Source organism: Malaclemys terrapin, chromosome 6 (assembly GCF_027887155.1).
Source record: "Malaclemys terrapin pileata isolate rMalTer1 chromosome 6, rMalTer1.hap1, whole genome shotgun sequence".
Lineage (NCBI taxonomy): Eukaryota > Metazoa > Chordata > Testudines > Emydidae > Malaclemys > Malaclemys terrapin.
The window spans coordinates 80,842,504-80,852,057 of record NC_071510.1 but is presented as its reverse complement, the minus strand read 5'-3'; positions in this window follow the sequence as shown (position 1 = coordinate 80,852,057).

Below are 9,554 nucleotides of genomic sequence, written 5' to 3'. Positions count from 1 at the left end.
ACCTTTTTTCTTTGAGTCCACCCCAGCATTCTATAAAAACTCCAGGTTTCAGAGTAACAGCTGTGTTAGTCTGTATCCGCAAAAAGAAGAACAGGAGTACTTGTGGCACCTTAGAGACTAACAAATTTATTAGAGCATAAGCTTTCGTGGACTACAGCCCACTTCTTCGGATGCATATAGAATGGAACATATATTGAGGAGATATATATACATACATACAGAGAGCATAAACAGGTGGGAGTTGTCTTACCAACTCTGAGAGGCCAATTAATTAAGAGAAAAAAAACTTTTGAAGTGATAATCAAGCTAGCCGAGTACAGACAGTTTGATAAGAAGTGTGAGAGTACTTACAAGGGGAGATAGAGTCAATGTTTGTAATGGCTCAGCCATTCCCAGTCCTTATTCAAACCGGAGTTGATTGTGTCTAGTTTGCATATCAATTCTAGCTCTGCTTGTCTGGTTATGTAGACTCTGTCCTAAGACCCTACGCTACCAGCACTCCCAGCTATCTTCGAGACACCACTGACTTCCTGAGGAAACTACAATCCATCGGTGATCTTCCAGAAAACACCATCCTGGCCACTATGGACGTAGAAGCCCTCTACACCAATATTCCACACAAAGATGGACTACAAGCTATCAGGAACAGTATCCCTGATAATGTCACAGCTAACCTGGTGGCTGAACTTTGTGATTTTGTCCTCACCCACAACTATTTCACATTTGGGGACAATATATACCTTCAAGTCAGCGGCACTGCTATGGGTACCCGCATGGCCCCACAATATGCCAACATTTTTATGGCTGACTTAGAACAACGCTTCCTTAGCTCTCGTCCCCTAACGCCCCTACTCTACTTGCGCTACATTGATGACATCTTCATCATCTGGACCCATGGAAAAGAAGCCCTTGAGGAATTTCACCATGATTTCAATAATTTCCATCCCACCATCAACCTCAGCCTAGATCAATCCACACAAGCGGTCCATTTCCTGGACACTACTGTGCTAATAAGCGATGGTCACATCAATACCACCCTATACCGGAAACCTACTGACCGCTACACTTACCTACATGCCTCCAGCTTCCATCCAGGACACACCACACGATCCATTGTCTACAGCCAAGCTCTAAGATATAACCGCATTTGCTCCAATCCCTCGGATAGAGACAAGCACCTACAAGATCTCTATCAAGCATTCTTAAAACTACAATACCCACCTGCTGAAGTGAAAAAACAGATTGACAGAGCCAGACGAGTACCCAGAAGTCACCTCCTACAAGACAGGCCCAACAAAGAAAATAACAGAACACCACTAGCTGTCACCTTCAGCCCCCAACTAAAACCTCTCCAGCGCATCATCAGAGATCTACAACCTATCCTGAAAGATGATCCTTTACTCTCACAGATCTTGGGAGACAGACCTGTCCTCGCTTACAGACAACCCCCCAACCTAAAGCAAATACTCACCAGCAACCACACATCACTGAACAAAACCACTAACCCAGGAACCTATCCTTGTAACAAACCCCGATGCCAACTCTGTCCACATATCTATTCAAGTGACATCATCATAGGACCTAATCACATCAGCCATACCATCAGGGGCTCGTTCACCTGCACATCTACCAATGTGATATATGCCATCATGTGCCAGCAATGCCCCTCTGCCATGTACATTGGCCAAACCGGACAGTCTCTACGCAAAAGAATTAATGGACACAAATCTGACATCAGGAATCAAAATACTCAAAAACCAGTGGGAGAACACTTTAACCTGTCTGGTCATTCAGTGACAGACCTGCGGGTGGCTATATTACAACAGAAAAACTTCAAAAACAGACTCCAAAGAGAGACTGCAGAGCTAGAATTGATATGCAAACTAGACACAATCAACTCTGGTTTGAATAAGGACTGGGAATGGCTGAGCCATTACAAACATTGACTCTATCTCCCCTTGTAAGTACTCTCACACTTCTTATCAAACTGTCTGTACTCGGCTAGCTTGATTATCACTTCAAAAGTTTTTTTTCTCTTAATTAATTGGCCTCTCAGAGTTGGTAAGACAACTCCCACCTGTTTATGCTCTCTGTATGTGTGTATATATATCTCCTCAATATATGTTCCATTCTATATGCATCCGAAGAAGTGGGCTGTAGTCCACGAAAGCTTATGCTCTAATAAATTTGTTAGTCTCTAAGGTGCCACAAGTACTCCTGTTCTTCTTTTTTATAAAAACTCCATGGCCCGTTTTTCTGCATATAAGATCCAGGGACAATGTAGGGGTAGCAAGCAGGGCAGTTGCCAAGGGCCCCACACCACAGGGGACCCTACAAAGCTAAGTTGCTCAGGCTTCGGCTTCAGCCCCGGGTGGTGGGGCTTGGGTCACCAGGCTTCAGCCCCATGTGGTGGTTCTTCGGCTTTCTGCCTTTGGCCCCAACAGGTCTAATGCCATCCCTGCTTGGCGGCCCCCAGAAAGCTGCCTGCAACCTCCAGGGGGCCCAGGACTGCATTAGAGGACCTTCCCTTTTATCCCATGACTGTTTACTTTGCTTAAGAGCCTTTAGTGAGGACCTTGTCAAAGGCTTCCTGAAAGTCCAAGTATTTTATATCCACTGGATCACCCTTGTCCACATATTTGTTGGTCATCTGAAAGAATTCTAATACACTGGGGAGGCATGATTTTCCTTTACAAAAGCTATGGTGATTCTTCCCCCAAGGAATTGTGTCATAGTCAGAAAATCTTAGTATGTAAAAAAGGCATTAATATAAAAATTGCCCCTCTTACCTCCACCCCTTGAACCAAACCATTTATCCCTCTCTGTACCATGTAACCCCTGGCTGTTATTTAGGGCTGCCTTTACTTTTTTCCTGCGCTATAGATAATGACCAAAGCATAATGAGGCAGCTACCTTCATCAAAAAACATTGTGAGGGTGTTGCCTGAGCATCAAAAGAAATGAATAAATAATTGGATTGTGTTTACACAAGCAGCTAAGAGGATTCTTGTGTTAAAAAGTCATTATGTAGGTCATTTTTGTGGTGTTTACGTTTCACTCATAGGGGTTTGCAGGTAGAGAAAACAATTAAGTCTTTCATGTTTGTCTGTGGTCATTTAAGCTTGTATGGTATTGGTGCGATCCATTATAACTATAACTGCCAATCTATCTACTGTGCTTTGTTTTCCACATTGAGAGTGCAGATTAGTAGTGGGTACAGTAGAGGCGTGGGTAGCTGAGGAATGCACACCAATGCCATCACCTTTAGCATTTTGGCACTGTAAGAATTTTAAGAGTTTTACAAAGAAAATTCACACTGGAGTCTACCTTAACACTGAACATTATGGCCCTGATTTTCAGTTTTGAGAGGAAGGATAGTCTAGTAGCAAGGACATAGGCGATATCGTCTTTGCCACAGATTTTGTCACTTAGTCACTTGATTTCAGTGGAAATTAGGAATCTAAGTACTTTGAGTATTTTTGCCTTAACCTCTGTGCATCAGTTCCCCATCTGTAAAATGGGGATAATAGTACTGCCCTCATAGGGTTTTGGAGGATAAATATATTAAAGACTGAAATGCTTTGAGATCTGATGAAAGGGGCTTTATAAGAGATAGGATAAAAATAATATTATTATGCTAAGGTTACTTCACACCAACATAGCAGTAAAAAGGAGCCTTACACCTACTTTGTCATTAGTGTAACTGAGAGTCAAATCCTACATCTTAACAGGTCTCTTTAATACTGCCATGATAATATGAGATTACTTAAAAACCTGTCTGAGGAGAAAGGTGAAGCCATTAAAGGAGGAGGAGCTGGTAGAGGCAATAGACAATTACTACAGCATACTACTGATCTGTGTAAAAAGTGTACCAGTTGCCTCTATGGAATATTGCCAACAGCAACATGGAAGAAGTACTACAACGAGATGTGATTGTTGAACTAATGGTTTGAGGAAGTATATATGATTTGAACTGTTTTTTTTTTTTAAACTATTACTTTGCCCTCTGTCTTTCCAACACCTTCCCCAATCAATCCGGTATGTGAAGTTGCTTTTGTTCCATGAGGCTTTACCTGAGATAATCTGCAACCCAGTTCAGCTACATCCAACTAGAGCTGGGCTGGAATTAGTTTTCCTATGCCAGGAAACTTTTTGAGATTTCATAAATGTTCCCATTCTGCATTGGGAGGAGTCTGTGACCTTTTGAAGTGAGAAAGCAATGCCCCCCCAGAATGATTGGTTTGGTGAGTTAAGGAATTTGTCTGGGATGTGGGAGACCCAGGTTTAAGTCCCTGCTCTGCCATTCTCTCACCTCCCAGGTGAGTGCCTTAATTAGCAGGCTATTAGCTATTCTGGATGGATCTTTCTCAATCTCTCCTGTTAGAACTGTTCTATTTTGTATAAGTAATTTAATATTCATTGGACCAGCGACTTGATATGGGTCTCCTGCATCCTGTGAATGACCTAACCACTAGGCTATTCTAAGGTGGGTCTTTCTGTCTTTGTTTTTGATGAGAAATTACTTCCTGGAACTGAGAAACCTTTCCCAATGAAAGTTTAATTGAGACTGGCACATTCCTGTGAAAAAATGTAAGTTTTGAGGAACCAGCATTTTCTGACAATTCACCTCCCTCCTCCATAAAAAGCTGAAAAATTCCTGATCAACTCTTTCAACAGCTTTTCCAGATAAATTTCACTCCCTGGATGTTTTCTGCCCCAACTTCATGTGGTATCTGAGCACATGAGCAGACTCTAGTCCAGAATAGCATGGACTAGAAAATCATTTGCAGATTGGGAAAAAAATGATTCTGATTAGACACTTCCTTTCTCAACCTGGTGTAAGCCAGCTGCATCTTTTTGATCTTGCCCACATACCAAAAAAAAAAATAATAATAATCAAGTCCTTTTGGGGCTTTTTAGGTAAGGAGTTAGACTGTAAGACTAAGGGGGAAAAGGAGAATATTCAGTGAAAGAACCTCCTACCCCAGTCCCCCCGGGGGGAAAAACCCAGCACAGATGGCAAGATATGTTTTCAGATTCAGACTAGGCAGGATTTATCCAACACACATACCATTTACATTAGGTAATTTGGATAGACACCATAAAGTAGTGTCCCATGTACTCCATCAGTGTGTACCATTCATCTGAGGCAAACCTTTGGCAACTCAAAGACTGAAATGGACTAATTGTGCCATAATTGGTATCTACAAGCTTACACAGTTCTGGAGCACCCTGGGAAACACAAATTAATCTTTCCTTTTTGACAATAAGCCACAGCTGATGAAGTTAGTCATAAATAGGTGGATAGCTAAGGTGTGCTTCCCAGAGAGTTGGCTGGGTGGAAGGGAGAATATGTTACACTTTCCTTAAGAGCAACACAGCGGCACTGTCATGCACAGCCTGGAAGCCCCTTTCAGGAATCCTGGCTGACTCAGCCAGAACTCTACCTTGCAATTCTCACTGCTGTATTTGCCTGGGGATCCCTTTACACCATATGCCTTCTGGTGTCTTGGGTAGACTTTATTCCATAATTCGATAATTCTCCATCTACATAACTAGGAATGACTGTGATCTGACATAATTTCAAACAAGTTATAAATATCCCATCCTACTCTTCCCCAGGAAACATTTAGTGTGGGGATCCTAGTAACAGTAGAGACATATTCTTTAAGAAGGGACTGCATTCTTTCAATTATATCACATTACGTGATATTAATTAAGTAGAGCTGGTTGGGAATTTTCAGATGAAACTTTTTTTGTTGGAAAATAAATCAGAAACTCTTCATGGGAAAGGATCAGTTTTGATAAATCTCGTGATTTGTTTTTGGTTTTTGGAAGGCATTGAGGGGGGAAGGTTTGAAATTGTCAAAACATTCTATTTGAATTTTTCTTTTTAAATTAAAAGTTTCAGTTTTCAGTTCAAAATGACTTTTTATTTTGACATGTTAGTTAATTAATACTTCAAAAAAATGAAAACAATAAAAAATCAAAATGGAAACAAAATGTTTGGAAATTATCCAAACAAAATATTTTGATTGACCCACCAATCTCATTCCCTCCCCCACCCTTCCAAATTTTGAATGATAACTTCATGACCATCCATGAATTGAGATGGGAAAACATTTCTCAAGCACAAAAGCTCTCATGGGATGGACAAGCTATTTCCCACCCTGCTCTAGAATTACAAAAAAAGCCCAATGAACTTTTTGCTAGAATAGAACAATGGCCAGTAATATAATACTATCAATACAAAAATCTATTTTATCAGTCCACAAACTTAAAATTCACTTGCACTGCATTCTCTGTTAGTCAGATTTTTGTATTAGAGTGGTATCACTGACATAACTTAAGACTCTTTTCCAAGTGACCTAAACTTTCCCAGGTTATAGATAATACAGAATCCCAACTGTACTGCACTGAGATTATTCAATGTGTTCAATGATATGCTTTCCATAATTTCTGTATTCATTGTCTCATTTTTTTTGACCCTTTGTCACTTTATGACATGGAGGTAAAAATATTGCTTTGGGTAAAAGGCACAGATCTTTAGCTAGTGTAAAACCAAGCTCCAAGAGTCTGACCCAAGATGCCTGGGCTCTATCATGTACACTGAAAGGGAACAATTTTTGTTATGCAACTAGAGTGTCTTCCTTAAGACCCTGAGCTACAAGAGCAAAAGTAAGAGAACATTTTAAAATCATACTTATTGTAAAAACTGTTCTTCCACTAACATTTCTGCCTACAGCAACTAAAAACAATTAATAAACAAGAAAAAGAACTGTTTTTGTTATAACTTTGAACACCTGGGAATACCCACTAGCTGGAAAAGACTGAGCTGAATAAGTAAAGGAGGCTTATTCTTCATTGCATTGAGACTGGAAATAATTCATTAACATTCAAGGCCCAAGTCCCGAGTGCATTCTGGCTACTTAGTCTCACATTGCTGGTGATTATAGCCCAAAGGCTGCATGAAAGGATCACTCCAAGTGTAGGAGAATCCTGCAGTGAGGTAGAGCTGCTGTAGCAGCTGCCACACTTCCACTGCCACTGTACAGGATCTAGTTAGCAGTAAGAGCATGACAGGCTTTTCTGTGCCCCATTGATCTCTGAGATCGTAATGTATTTTTTTAAATTATATTGTGCCAGCCCCTTGGGACTCCTGCCAGCTACTGTAAGTTTAGAGAAGCCTTTAGGAGCAAGGAAGCTCTAGGAGAAACTGAGATCTCTCTTAGTCAATATAGTAGCTCCAAGGCAAAGAGCATCCACTGATAATCATAAAGGGACTTATTTAATTAAAATGGGAGAAGCAATATCACTTTGCACAGGATCCAAAAGCTTTATTGACAGGACTCAGCTAGAGTGCACTCTGGACCAATGAGGAGTAGCTAAGGTATGCTAAATTACTCAGGGGAATAGACTTGTCTCTCAAGCAGCCCACGTTCAAGCCACCTTTCTATCCACCTTCTCTCCAAAGATGCAGAGCGAGACCTGGGCCCATATCTATAAGGAAAAGTTGACTCTGGGCCTGATTCTCCTCTGCCTTGTATAATTGTTTATTCCCCTGGAAAGTGCATGCAAAACTCTATCTTTTTGCATGAATGAGTGTGTAAGGTGCAAGACAGTGGAGAATCAGGCTCTTTGCCTCTACCTTTTTAGACAAACTGTGAATGTATGTTTATTCCTTGTGTTACTGTATGCATTAAAATGCTCACCATGGATGTAGTAACCTTCTCTGTCCATATTAATTTCAGATTTGATGTCAAGAACTATCACACACTGGTGACCCCTGCTGCTCGTCATTGCTTCAGAGTATAGCCTATTGTTTTGAGTATTGCAAATAAAGCCTTTGGCTCCTGTAAATTATGATTTTTCTTTTGCTGTCCCAGGAGCATGACTTGTTTTTCCTTTGAGAACGGACCTAAAATGAAAGACTATGATTTATCTGCAATTGCTGTTTGCCTTACAGCCTGTCTGTTGACTAAGAGAGATCACATTTTGATTAGTACAGCTTAATTGCTATAGTTACATTTCTTTTATACTTCAAGTTGACATAGATGAATTTGAATATGCCTGTGAAAGGTGACAACCTTCTGTGTCTGCAAAACATAGTTCCTCATTTTTGATGGCTACATTTATATTAGCTGTTGTGATTCTGCATATAACACATGCTAAACGTTTTCTTATAGCTGCTGAAAGTTTATTTAGACAAACTTTGCTGCCACTGCAGTCTGGAGTTGATGTTTTTAATGGGTGGTGCCGGTAGAAAGGTCACTATAAATTTAGGGAAAGTAAATGTTCCATGAACAAAATTGACTTCACTTAGCATTAGACTCTGATAAGATCGATAATGTGAATTATATAAGTATGTAGTGTATTAGAACAATTTAGATACTTGAAAAGGTTTTTAAAATGCCTACTGCAGTATTTGGCAGGAGAATTAAATTTGCTACTTCACAATGTTTGAAAGACTTTCCCTTTGCTGTGTAATCAATTTCATGTTAAATTATTTCAGTAGATACTGGGTAGGAATTTTACATTATTAATAACAGCACTGCAGTTGTGATAGGGAACCTTATTTTAGAGTTTTCACTAGTGTTCCTAAAGAAGGTTAATGTCATTAATACTTTGTAATTTACCAAATGGAATGCAAATTTCCACTCCCCCCAACACACAATTTGCTCCATCTTTATTGAAAAGCATGACAATCTGTTGACTATGCATTAGCATTCTATTGACAGAGACTATTGAGTCATTCTGCACTTATTCGTCTAGCCTGAAGGACAGCTACAAGTGTTATCCTTAAAGTTGCTCTTGTAGTACTTGACATGAACTATCTATAACATAAGTCTTGGCTCTCTATTTACTCTAATTTGATTTTAATAACAACGAGATGTACATTATTATGTTTGTGGCAAATATATTTGTCACCTTTGTATTTGTCACCTTTGGCTCTTAAACATGGTTCTTATCCATGGTCTGTACACATTCTAGGTGTCCATAAGATCATAGTCTTGCAAGGGAAACAATTTATAAGGAAGGATATCTAAATCTATGCTCTTTTTCACTGAGAATTCCCAGTGCAGTACATGCTGGACATACTTCCTTCCCCACTATTTCTTACAGGCTGGGCTGGGAGAGTCTGCAAAAAAAAATCATTGCTATTGCTCTTCAAGCTAGCTAGATCAAAGCTAGCTTGGGAAAACGTGCTGCAGTCACACCACTGATTGCAATTTAAACATTCCCAAAGATGCAAATGGACTAATTAAAAAATATATATATTAAGAATAGAAAGAAAAGATTAAATTGAAAGACCTGATTATCTACTCCCACTGCTTTTACATCAATGTAATGCCATTGACTTTAGTGGAGTGACTCTTGATATACGGCTGTGTCAGTGAGTGGACAATCAGGTTCATGGTATGTATAATACATCTAGTCTGAAGCTCTGCTAAGCTCATCTAGTTTAGTTAGAATGATTGTAAAAATACAACTGGTACTTACATTTCTAAGAGACCATTTCTCCTTTTCTCCCTCTAACTCTTTTGGCCTCCCATA